The following is an 11,788-nucleotide window of genomic DNA, read 5'->3' as shown; positions in this document are numbered from 1 at the left end:
GTGTGTGTGTGTGTGCCTGCCTGTTTGGGGTCTTGAATATAGGGTCTGGGAGCTGCCCCTGAGTTTCTTTTGCTTAAGGCTTTTGCTCTACTGCTTCAGCCACAACTTCACTTTCAACATTTTTAGTGCTTAGTTGACTTTGAATCATAATCCTCAGATATCAAACTCCTTAGTTAGGAATGCAGATGAGAGACACGAGCTACCCTTTTCCAGTCACACTGATTTATTTTGCCAGTCCTGGGGCTTGAATTCAGGGCCTGGGCACTGTCCTTGGGCTTTATCAAGACTAGTCCTCTACTATTTGGGACACTTCATTACTTACAACTTTTTTTGTGTATGTGTATATGAGGAATCAAATCCAGGGCTTCATACATGCTAAGCCACACTCTTGGCCCAACACTGACTTTTAACTGTTGAAAAAACAGTATAAGGTATTTACTAATTTCTCATTACCTTAGTGTCCTTACAATCTGAAAGTAACCATGGATACAAGATGAATTTTGGGATGAGTTTTAAATAATTCATGTTTTTATTTCCTATTTCTAGCCCAGTCCCCAAAATATACATTTAAATCTATTTTAATTGATTACATGCAGGATATTTTTGGTTTACAACTAAATAATCACTTTTGGATTGAAAATGTATTGGTCCACTTTATTTTTAAAAGAAAATCATGAGCTAAATATCATCTAACTTTTTTTTAATGATAGGAATTGGTTCTTTGCTGGATGCTATAGCCAGGTATCAGTAAATAAAAGGAAAAAAAGAAAAGAAACAATTAGATACCCAATAACTCAATATAACAAAGGCATGTACTATGATTATCTGGACAAAAATTGAATTTCTCTGTAAAAGTAATTTTTCAACTGACTCTCTTTTATTTTTAATATAATTATAGTGAATTCAGAAATGTGCATATAAAATCAAAATGTTCAAAACATTTTTCTCCCTTATGTCTGTTGTGACGATCCTATCTCACATGGACAGACAGCCACCATGGGAAAAATCTTTAGGTTTTCTTTCAGAAGATCATTATGACTCTTTCCTATTGATCACTTCCTGTGATATATATATATATATATATATATATATATATATATATATATATATATATATAAAATCCTCCTGTGAGTTAGGCCATCTGGAGAGCCTGTTGTGTATAAACAACCACAGGTGATTAGCAATCAATAAATGATTTTAACCCAGGAGATAAATGCAACAGGACATAGACCTTCAAGCAAAGGGCTGCTTAGCTTTTATCTCCTACAGATTTAACTTAATTCTTTTCTACTGAAGTGAGAAGTACTTTGGAAAAATCAATATATTTTTTAAGGCTTTCAACATAGCTTAGCTCTGCTCATGAACACAATGATGATCATTTCCAGTTGAAATTTTAGGCTACCTGACAATTTATTTCCAGTATGTGAATATTTTGCATTTGGTGATATGTTCTGCCAAATACTTGGGTAACAATTTGTGTCTGTAAGTTCATTTTACATAACACATGCAATAATTTTTGAACTTAAAAATGAAATTACACGCAATGTCCAAAGGTATATAATTATCAATATTGAATAGACGGCAGTCATAGAACGAGACAACAAAAATGCCAGTCTTAGGGGCTTTGTGGATATAATCTTACAATTGTCAAGGCTTACAGATGAGCAAAATCCTTTAGCCTACCTACAACCATTTCCAATAGAAATGATCAGAACAGCTTCCTAAATATAAATATTTAATGTAATTTTCCTCCAGGAAATATACTCATCCAGATTTTGAGAGGCTTGTGCATTGCATTTTTAAAAGATTCATAGATGGAAATGTATTATGTATCTACTATATGCTATATGCTATATAGCATGTACTATATATTATATAATATTCAACATATAACATATTAGTTATCTTGGAAGTATATATAATATATAGTATATCTATTATGCTATGGTTTTAAAATTATTGTAGTATCAAATATAATTTACATGCTATATTGTGCATGGTATTATTCAGACTAGTATATAATATATCAATGTGTTAGTCTAAATCCATGTACTGTCCATCCACACACATAGTGCTTCTGAAAGCCTAAAAAAACACCATGAATTAATCCTTGAATGGTAATCTTTACAACCAGCAAAAGAAGCTTATAGTTTTTATCTTGTAATGCGTTGATGTGGCTTACACTTCTCATTCACTGAATAAAATCAGCCTCTTAAGTAGCTAGGATTACAGGCGTGTGCAGCTATGCCCAGTTAAGTAATACTTTATAAATATGTTTTACCTTTAAACAACATTCTTTGAGTGATTATATTAAGACTGGTATATTTGGGGAACATGTAATGAGTCCTGACTAGTTTAATAGCTACGATGTTTTCTGATGTGTGGATCACCAGCTCTTAATAGATGCTCAAGTGTTATTCTAATTACATGACCTATTTATGTTTGCTTGGTAGGCTTTATACTTAGCATAAAATACTTCTTGGGTCACAACTAGTTATTGCCACTTAAAATTTATAATGATGACAGACTATTATTTTGGTAATTGATTCTGTAAAATAATTACAAAAGTGTGTGATTTTTTAATTTAATTTTAATTTGTTTAATTTTTGTGACTAATTTTCTAAAATGGAAACATTAACATATATCAATGCACACTATCTAATGTAATTGTCAAAAATAACTGCTTCCTATTTATTGGACTGTTTGTTGTTTGTTTGTGTTATCAGTTCAAACTCAGGGACTTCGCTCTTGCTCAGCTGGTTTAGTAGAATGGTGGTTTACTGCATAAATCCAGCTCTTTGCTGGCTAATAGAAGACGGGAGTCAATAAACTTATTTACCCTGAGTATCTTCAAACCACAACACTCCAGATCTTACCCTCCTAAGCATTTACAGGCAGGCATGAGCCCTAGCTGTTTCCTGATGGAAGACTAGGCTTCTAACACTCCCTCTGAATCTGAGCACATTTTGACAATATTGAAATAATTTATAGAGATATAAAGCAAAGCAATAACCAAACATATGAAATCATTTACCAAAGTTATTACTTGTTATTATTAATTATTTTCTACCAATTACTTATTAGAGGCTATGGCACAGATAAAGAAAAGCTATGAATTATTCACTGCCTCTCTCAATTCATTGTAACTAATTTAAAAATATTCATAATGCAGATATTTAAATCTCACTGGTAATGATGAATCACTTGCAACATAAAGATCCGGTTATGTTATATTTTTTGTTTGCAGGATGATCATGTTTGGATCTAATAATAAATCATATCTTCTAACTTTAGCAATTACTAAAGTTAGTAAAGGTTGATTTTATTCTCCAAGCCTTGTCTCTTGTTTCACTCATATAGATCTCAGTACATCCCACTGTTGGAGGATTTAGTTTATGCATTCAGATAACTCGACTTTATACTTTGTAATTAAGAAGGAAAGAAAAAAAATATCATCCTGAGCAGCTGGTATAGCCACAAAGTTCATTAGTGGAAAATTATGTACTGCTAACTAATAGCTCAGGCCCTTATGCAGAGCCAGTGCATCCTAATTTTGCTCCTATTTCTAACGATCTTTTTGATATGGTTGTTCACCAAAATGGCCCAATAGCTGCACAATGGAATCAGCACAACCAGATGGGAGTGACTGGAAGCAAGTTATTAGTTCCATGATTTGAAATTTCGATTATAAGTTAATTCAGAAAAAAATAGTGTTTCTGGATACTTATTTGTCTCTGTGTTTCTTATGGATATTATTTCCCATGATGTATATTTACTCTAGTTATGAAAAATATTTACTTTCAGCTATATTTCTAAACAAAAGAAATAAATATATTAGGGACCAGTAGTGAGGCCTAGTGGTAGAGTGCTTGCCTTGCATGCACGAAGACCCAGGTACCCTCGGTACCATATACATAGAAAAAAGCTGGAAGTGGTGCTGTGGCTCAAGTGGTTGAGCTCTAGCCTAGAGAAAGCCCAAGGACAGTGCGTAGGCCCTGAGTTCAAGCCCCAGGACTGGCAAAAGAAGGAAAACAAAAAAGAAAAAAAAACATATTAGTCCTAGATGGCTACTATAAAACTGGAATCATAGCACAATGTAAAAATTTGTTAATACCATTACTTCCAAGGAAAATAATGACAATTAAGATGACCAGGCTTTAAATAAACAGCTAAGGCAAAAGACTGCCAACAGTTATTATAAAAGCAAGGTCTATGCCTTGAAAGCCTACAAATGATGGAATCAATAGAGTAACTGGGGAAAGCTTCCCCAGATTATTTATTTTTAAAGGTTATTTTTTTCAATCTCATGATAAACTTTCACCTGAGAGTTTCAATTTAGGGATGTGTAAAAATACTACCTTAAATTGCCATAATCACATCCGTGGACTGCCATCTGCCATCGTCATTTGGTCATCCATATACACTTGGGAGAGTGCCATACTCCTTAGAGAGAATTGTCTTTACAACACAAGAACAAGTAATGGAAATATCTTTTGATTCGTGTCTTCACTTGAAATCTGTAAACTTATGGTAGAGGGGAAAAAAACTAATGCAAATTAAGCTACTTGAAATACCCATGAAGTGTGTGGTGTTTAAGAGAAATGGGAATGAAAGTATCCGTACATCCATGTTTAGGATGAAAAATGGAGTGCTTAAAGGAAAGGCAAGTGGAGAGACGAGATATGTAAATTATAAAAACAAATTAAATATTTGGAATATATAAAACAATACCAAACCACCACTTATCCATAGGCTATTTTATTTTAAAATCCTTTATGCAGATTTTTTTATCTTTAAATCCAAATCTGTACCCCCAAATTTGAGTGGACATATATCATAAGGGAATTAAAACCCACTGGCTATTATAATCTAAATAGTATGTTCAAAATATTTTGTGGGATTACTCATTTATTATACCATTTTTATGCTTTATAAAGAAAATGACAACTCTGATTTTATATAATAAACCTATTGATGAAAGAAATCCTACTATGACATTTGAGTCAAAGTTTATGCTCTTTGGATTTTAGCATATTTTTTGAAGTAAAGCAGTGTTTTTTCTTTAACAGTAACATGCCCAGATATCTTGTGACGTTTGTTTAGAAACTAATTTACATTCAAAAATATTCCTTACATTTATGTCTTCAATCACATTCATGGTTGACATAAAATGAATTTACTGATACAAAGAATAAACTGAGCATATCCAAGATATGGAATTAACCCAGATGCCCTTCAGTGGACAAACAGATCAAGAAAATGTGATATATTTACACAATGGAATTTTATATTTCCATCAAAATGGCATTGCCCTATTGATAAGCAAATGGAAAGCTTAGAAAAAATTTACCAAACAAAGTAAGCCAGACTTGAAGATTGCATGATTTTCCTCATAGGTTGCATGATTTTCCTCATTTTTATAATTAGAATTCCTATAAATCTACAAGTAAGCCAGTGGATAGTAAAGGGCAAAAAAATAATACACATGGATATGTTAAATTAGACAAGACTCTAAACATTCACACAGTGAGACTGAAGTACGATATTTTAAGGAGAGGATCACAAAGGCTCAATAGCTATGTGCATGTGGTTATATCAAATGATTTGATCAAAATTATCTCCAGGGATGGGTGTTTGCCTAGTGGTAGAGTGCTCATCTAGCAAGTACTAAGATCCAAGTTAGATTCCTCTGTACCACATATATAGAAAAAGTAGTGCTATTGCTCAAGTGGCAGAGCAAAAACCCATGGACAATATTCAGGCCCAAGCTCAAGCCCAGAACTGGCAAAAAAAAAAAAAAATCCAAGAAACTGAAGTGGAAACAGGAGGGTTTTGGGGGGTATTTTACTTTTCATTTTCTTTTCAACCTGATCACTGTTTTTGATTTCTGTACACTTTTGTCTTTTATGTAAACCTATCTGTTTAGGGGAGAGGAAGGAGAAATACAGAAATGGTGAGACAGAGGGTGTACTAGTTCAATTATTGATATTCTATAGATAATATGTTGAATATGATCTATACAACTTGGAGAGAGGAATCAGGAGGGAAAAAAATGGAGAGAAATTGAGGGAAGAGATGATACTGCTCAAAAAAATATGTGCTATCCCTGACATACAGAACTAACTCCCCTGTATATCACCTTTACAATATTTTTTAAAGAAGAGACTGGATATTGCTAGAAGGATGGGAAAAGACAGTCAGTCACAGGAGGGTTACAGAAAAAAATGGAACCTTCTCAATTGGGGGTAATTTTATAAGCCAAGAATACCAGTACCTTATATGAGGACTGGGTAACTTGCACTGTAAAATTCTACACATTAATGGTTTAGACTTTGACCTAGATATCTTACAACTACTCAATTTTGCCATTGGATTAAACAATAACAACAACAGCAATAACAACAACAAAACAGCAACAGAGAAGTAAATGAACATATACAGGGCAGTTTTAAAAACCAGTTTGCTTATATACACTAGAATTTGAAGTCATGTAAATTTTATGCACCTTGACATACTCTTATTTTCAAATAATTTACAATTAACCCCCAAAATATTGCAATCCATATAAAATAGACATTCTGCTATTTCTGAACTGTAGAATATCAGCATATTCTACTGAATGGTACTATATATTAACAACATACATTTAGATAAAGAGATATGTATGTATGTAAAATATACAGCACACTGATTGCCTGATGCCCTTGCTCTTAAATCTTTCTGTACCTATTGTAGATGAAAACAGTAAATGTTTGAACAAGATAACAAAAGAAAAAGAACCATTTTAAAAAAGAGTTTATAGTAAAATAGACCAAGCAAACTGTCTCATGTTTATAATCTTAGCTACTCAGGAGGCAACTGTTAGAAAGATTAAAGTTTAAGTCAACCTGGAAAAAAATTAGTGAGATACAGACTCAACAAATAATCCAGATCGGGGCTGGGAGTTTGGCCTAGTGAATGAGTGCTTGTCCAGCATGCACAAAGATCTAGGTTTGATTCCTGGGTACCACATACATAGAAAAAGCCAGAAGTGACGGTGTGGCTCAAGTGGTAGAGTTCTAGTCTTGAGAAAGCCTAAGAACAGTGCTCAGGCCTTGAGTTCAAGCCGCAGGACTGGCAAAAAAAAATAATTATAATCCAGACATTGTGGCATGTCTTTAATCTCAACTGCGGGAAAGCATAGATAAGAGATTTATAGTCCAAAGCTGGATCCATAGAAAAACAATATGCAGACAAAACAATGAAAGAATAAAAGGCCTGGTAGCTCAAATGGTAAAATACCAGCAGTAATAAGGGCCAGACCCAAAGAAACACAGGCTCCATAGTTTCCCTCAACTGTAATAATTAGTATATGTCTAGAATTCTCCTAGCAGAGGATCACAATAGCTCAAAAGCTAGGTACATAGATCCATATAGGATGAGGTTAAACATAATGAACTCTAGGATATGGAAACAAGAGATTTATCTTTGTGATTGTTGCTCTTAATGTACTTTGTGAAGTTATTTCTTTTCTCCTTTTCCCCCCTTATGCTTTATTTCATATGTTACTGTATCTGACTTTGGTACCTGGTATGATGTATATGTTTATTTGTTTATTTGAAATAAAGAATGGAAGTGAAAAAACAAGATGATTGGAACGGGTTGGTTGGAGGGGAAGTGGGAAAACATGAGAAGGGGTATGAATATTCACAAAGTAATGCACTAACTACTTGATGAATGTAACTCTAATCCTCTATACATCACCCAACAATAAAAAAATAAATAGTGGTATGCAAAAAAGAATAAAAAACAAATTCCATGATACCAATAAGAAGAAAAAACATAAAAATACCAAGTTAGTCTTAAAATAACATAATAACACTAATTAATAAATAAGATCATAAAGAGTTCATAGTAATAAGGAAATTCAAACATTTTTATGAAGTGACTACTCAGCACACTAAAATTCAAAATTCAAGCTTATTACAGACTTATGTAACTGGAACCACACTGTACATCACCTCTAGAATAAAGTTATTAAAAAAATTAAAAATTAAAAAAATAAAATCCAATTCTCCATACTTTGGAAAATGAGTCCTGTGTTCTGCTGGAAGAATTATCCTTGAAAATAAGCTCAGATATTTTCAACATGCTCAAATCCTCATTTGCTGTATACTTTGTGATATTTCTTTGTCATCTCAAACCTTGCATTTGCTTCAGCTTCTTCTTGATGTGATTCAATATTTTCTCTTAGCTTACAAATATTTGAGCTGGGTACAAGTAGCTCACATTTTTAGTCCTAGGTACTCTGGAGGCTGAAATCTGAGGATTGCTGCTTCAAACCAAGCTGGGCAGAAAAATCCATGGGATATTTATGTCCAACTAACCTGCCTTAAATTGGAAGTGAAACTGTGATTTAAGAGGTTTCCCCAGCCTTGAACAATACCTAAGCTAAGGGACAATACCTAAGCTATGAGTTCAAGCCCTAGAACTCATGGAAAGACAGGCCAGACAGAGAGACAAACAGGCACACACACACACACACACACACACACACACACACACACACTCATACATATATTCAATTAGACCTTGGTTATTTAAAACATTCTTTCACTAATTACTGGGTAAATAAGCTCAAGAAGCAGGAAAAATGAAACAAGATTAACGCAAACTATATAGTCTAGTCTTTCTAGGCTTTTTCATTACTGTTTATCTAACTTGATTCAATAGTAGGTGCTTGTGTGAGTGTGTGTAAATGTGCATTGTGTATGCTTCATATTCTCATGACAAATGGAATCAGCCACTTTGAACTTCAAGGGAGGGGAACTTGACTAACTTTGTATATGAGTGACATTATTGGATTTTTCATTTCTCCTGGGTTCCAATAAAACTAGCATGTATTGACCTTCAGGGCAGGTAAAAAAATCCATATTTCCACAATGAAGTACATAAAAGAAAAGTTTCAGATTAGGTTTTAACTATTGATTCTGTGCTGTGATTTTAACTAAGGATCCTAACTTCCATTTAGGAAGTTACAGTTCTACCCATCTCTGACATTTGGAGCTACATGACCTCTGACGTCTCCCTTAACCTCTGTCACCCTCCTATGGTTTAATGAAAAATTATCTCACAAGCAAGGTCATGAGAAAGCATGGGTTGTAAGAGAGCTTATTTGATTTGATGCGAGGTGTAGAGTCCTGAACTAAAGCAGTGAGAATAGAAAGGGAAATAAAAGACTTCAGAGGCATGGAAGACAGGAAGAAAGCACAGAAACAATGAGCCATAGCAGTAAATGGAAAGAAAGTTAGCTTTCCTCAAATTGGGAACAGCAGTGTGACCCATCAAGCTCATTTTCCTTATCTCACAAAGTTGCCATGAGCCATCAAAGAAATTCTAAACTTAAATCCCCAGCACAGAGATTTTCCTAGGGAGAGTTCCCACAGGCACACACAATATCATGGCTTAACTGCAGAGCTACTCCGTGCTTTTCTAATCAGCTTCATCAGATATTTGAAAAGCAATAGCACGGTGACAAGGTCATGGCCTCAACCTGCTTTGAGTTTAATCCTCTCCTGAAAGTTGACTTTGTGATCCACAGAATCTCATAAAACTTGGATATGGTAGCTGACTAAATAATCTTGGCTATCCAAGAGACATAGACCTGGGAGAATCAAAGTTTGAAGCCAGTCTAGCCAGAAAAGTTTCCTAGACTTCATCTCCAATGAGCAAGCAAAATTTAGGGCTGCAGTTCTGGTTTAAGTGGTAGATTGCCAATCTTGAGCGAGCAGGTTGAGCAAGAGTAAGACTCTGAGTACACACCTAGAGAAATTCATCAAAAGATTTTCTGAGAAAATACAGACTATCAGGAGAGAATGAGAGAGAAAGATGAAGTAGATATTTACGGAACATAGAATAGTGTACAAAAGATAGAGTTGGGAAATATTAGTTAATACTAATAAAAACATACAGTATAACCTGATCTCTGTTGTTTGACAAAATTTCAGAAAGTTGAAGAATCTAAGAAATAGACAGTTATTCTAATTAAGAAAGTATTAAGTCTACTTAATTCAGTAAAGTAATTTAATCTCTATTAAAATAATGCACATTTGGGCTTTACTGTGATACGAATAAAATTTAAAATCTAAGAAAATACCTGCTTATAATTAAGATAACTCCATTCTTCATATTACAATTCAAGTTTTAGGGTGATTTTTCCATATAACCACTAAATGAAAGAAAAAGAAGATATTCTTTCATTCACGTGCTACAGAATATAAAATATTCTGATTTTTTTTGCCTGATATTGGAAAATTATTCTGTTATTGAGCTCAGTTTCTTTGCTTATAGTTGCTTTAGTTGAGTAGATATTTACTTTAGTTGTGTACTTGCTTTAGTTACTGTAGCTGAGTGTATGATTGGCTTTGTTGCTAATGGTTTTCTAAAGTTTGAGGGAGTTAAATAATCTCTTTTCCCATTTTCTCATGGATAGACTACAACTTTCCACCATTAAGGTAGTGACATTTCCCTTTCAGTGCTATTGGATAGATTATATTGTTATTATAAAAATAACCCTAAAGATAGACTATCTTATGAAGATTTATGAAAATGAAATTGAGCCCTGGAGGTCTGCAGGTATGTGTGAGATTCACATTCATGGGCTGCGCTGTCTTCTTGTTACTTGAACACAACAAAATCAGTCATGGCCTAAATGGATACATGTGAGTTAAGGAAAATGTAAATAAAATACCACACAAACCTCAGTTGATCTGAGAGTTATTATCTCCTCATCACACAGCTCTAAAGGGAAATGATCAGGGCCTGACAGAAATATGATCTGTTCTAATGTTTGGGGACCTCATGTAATTTGAGGCCCCAAGATCAGCACACCACTCAGGAAAAATACCCTTGTGGTCACTTTTCTGACCATCCTCATTCTGATCTCTTTCTACAGTCCTTAGACTTTCTGGCCTTCATGGAAATGAGATTTTATGAGAAGACATTCTGCTTTTTGTTTCACTCTCTATTTTTTTCCTTTTTTGTTTGTACCAAAATATAAGAGCCTCATGCACACTCAGTGGATTTGGTGTGCTAGAACTCTATCAATTGAACCACGTTACCAGCTCTGCTTTTTGCTCGTTATTTTTCAGATAGTGTCTGATGAACTTTACCTCTTGGGCAAGTCTGGAATGAAGATCATCCAGATTTCAGCCTCCAGAGTAGCTAAGATTACAGGCATGAGGCACTGGTGGCTCTTCTCCGCATTCACTTCCCTCTCATCTTGCTTGTCCTGTCTTCTCCCTTTTTTTGAGAGAAGATCTTGGGATGTAGCCAAGGTTGATCTTTAACTCAGCATCTTTTTGTGTCAGCCACTCACTTGCTAGGATGCAGGGTTTATGCTACCACACCCTACTGAGATTGATTTTTATCTTCTACGATTTAGTAGTGGGAACCAGTCTCTTATCTCCACAGTATAACTTCCAACCACTACTCTGTCATAGTCTTTTTTTCCCCTGCCATTCACTGAACTTCTAGGTTCTGGCAGTACTGTTATTCCCATGGAGATTGACATCTGAGCCCCTTCTGATCCAAGTACCATTTCTCTGGAAGACAATGCTCCTCTGAAAGTTTAACCCACCTCTTTCACCAATGGCTTCTACTTTACCCATTCACAAAGACTCCAACAGGCATTTCCACACTTTGCCAAGCTTTTCTTAATTATTTTCAGCCTCTTCAACATCTTTGCTGCATAGCCATTGAATATTTTGTTCTTAAGGACTTCATGTGACTCTTTGAATATCCTTCCAAC

General features: G+C 34.4%; 1 protein-coding gene across 6 annotated transcripts in view; it reads right to left on the bottom strand.

Annotated features, from left to right (window-relative positions):
- Nlgn1 (neuroligin 1) overlaps positions 1-11,788 on the bottom strand; it is an 899,947-nt gene that overhangs the window by 338,809 nt on the left and 549,350 nt on the right. The window lies entirely within an intron of this gene.

Source organism: Megascapheus bottae, chromosome 1 (genome assembly GCF_031878675.1).
Source record: "Megascapheus bottae isolate mThoBot1 chromosome 1, mThoBot2.hap1, whole genome shotgun sequence".
Classification (NCBI taxonomy): domain Eukaryota; kingdom Metazoa; phylum Chordata; class Mammalia; order Rodentia; family Geomyidae; genus Megascapheus; species Megascapheus bottae.
Note: the sequence above shows the minus strand (reverse complement) of the source record. Positions and strands in the feature narration are given on the sequence as shown.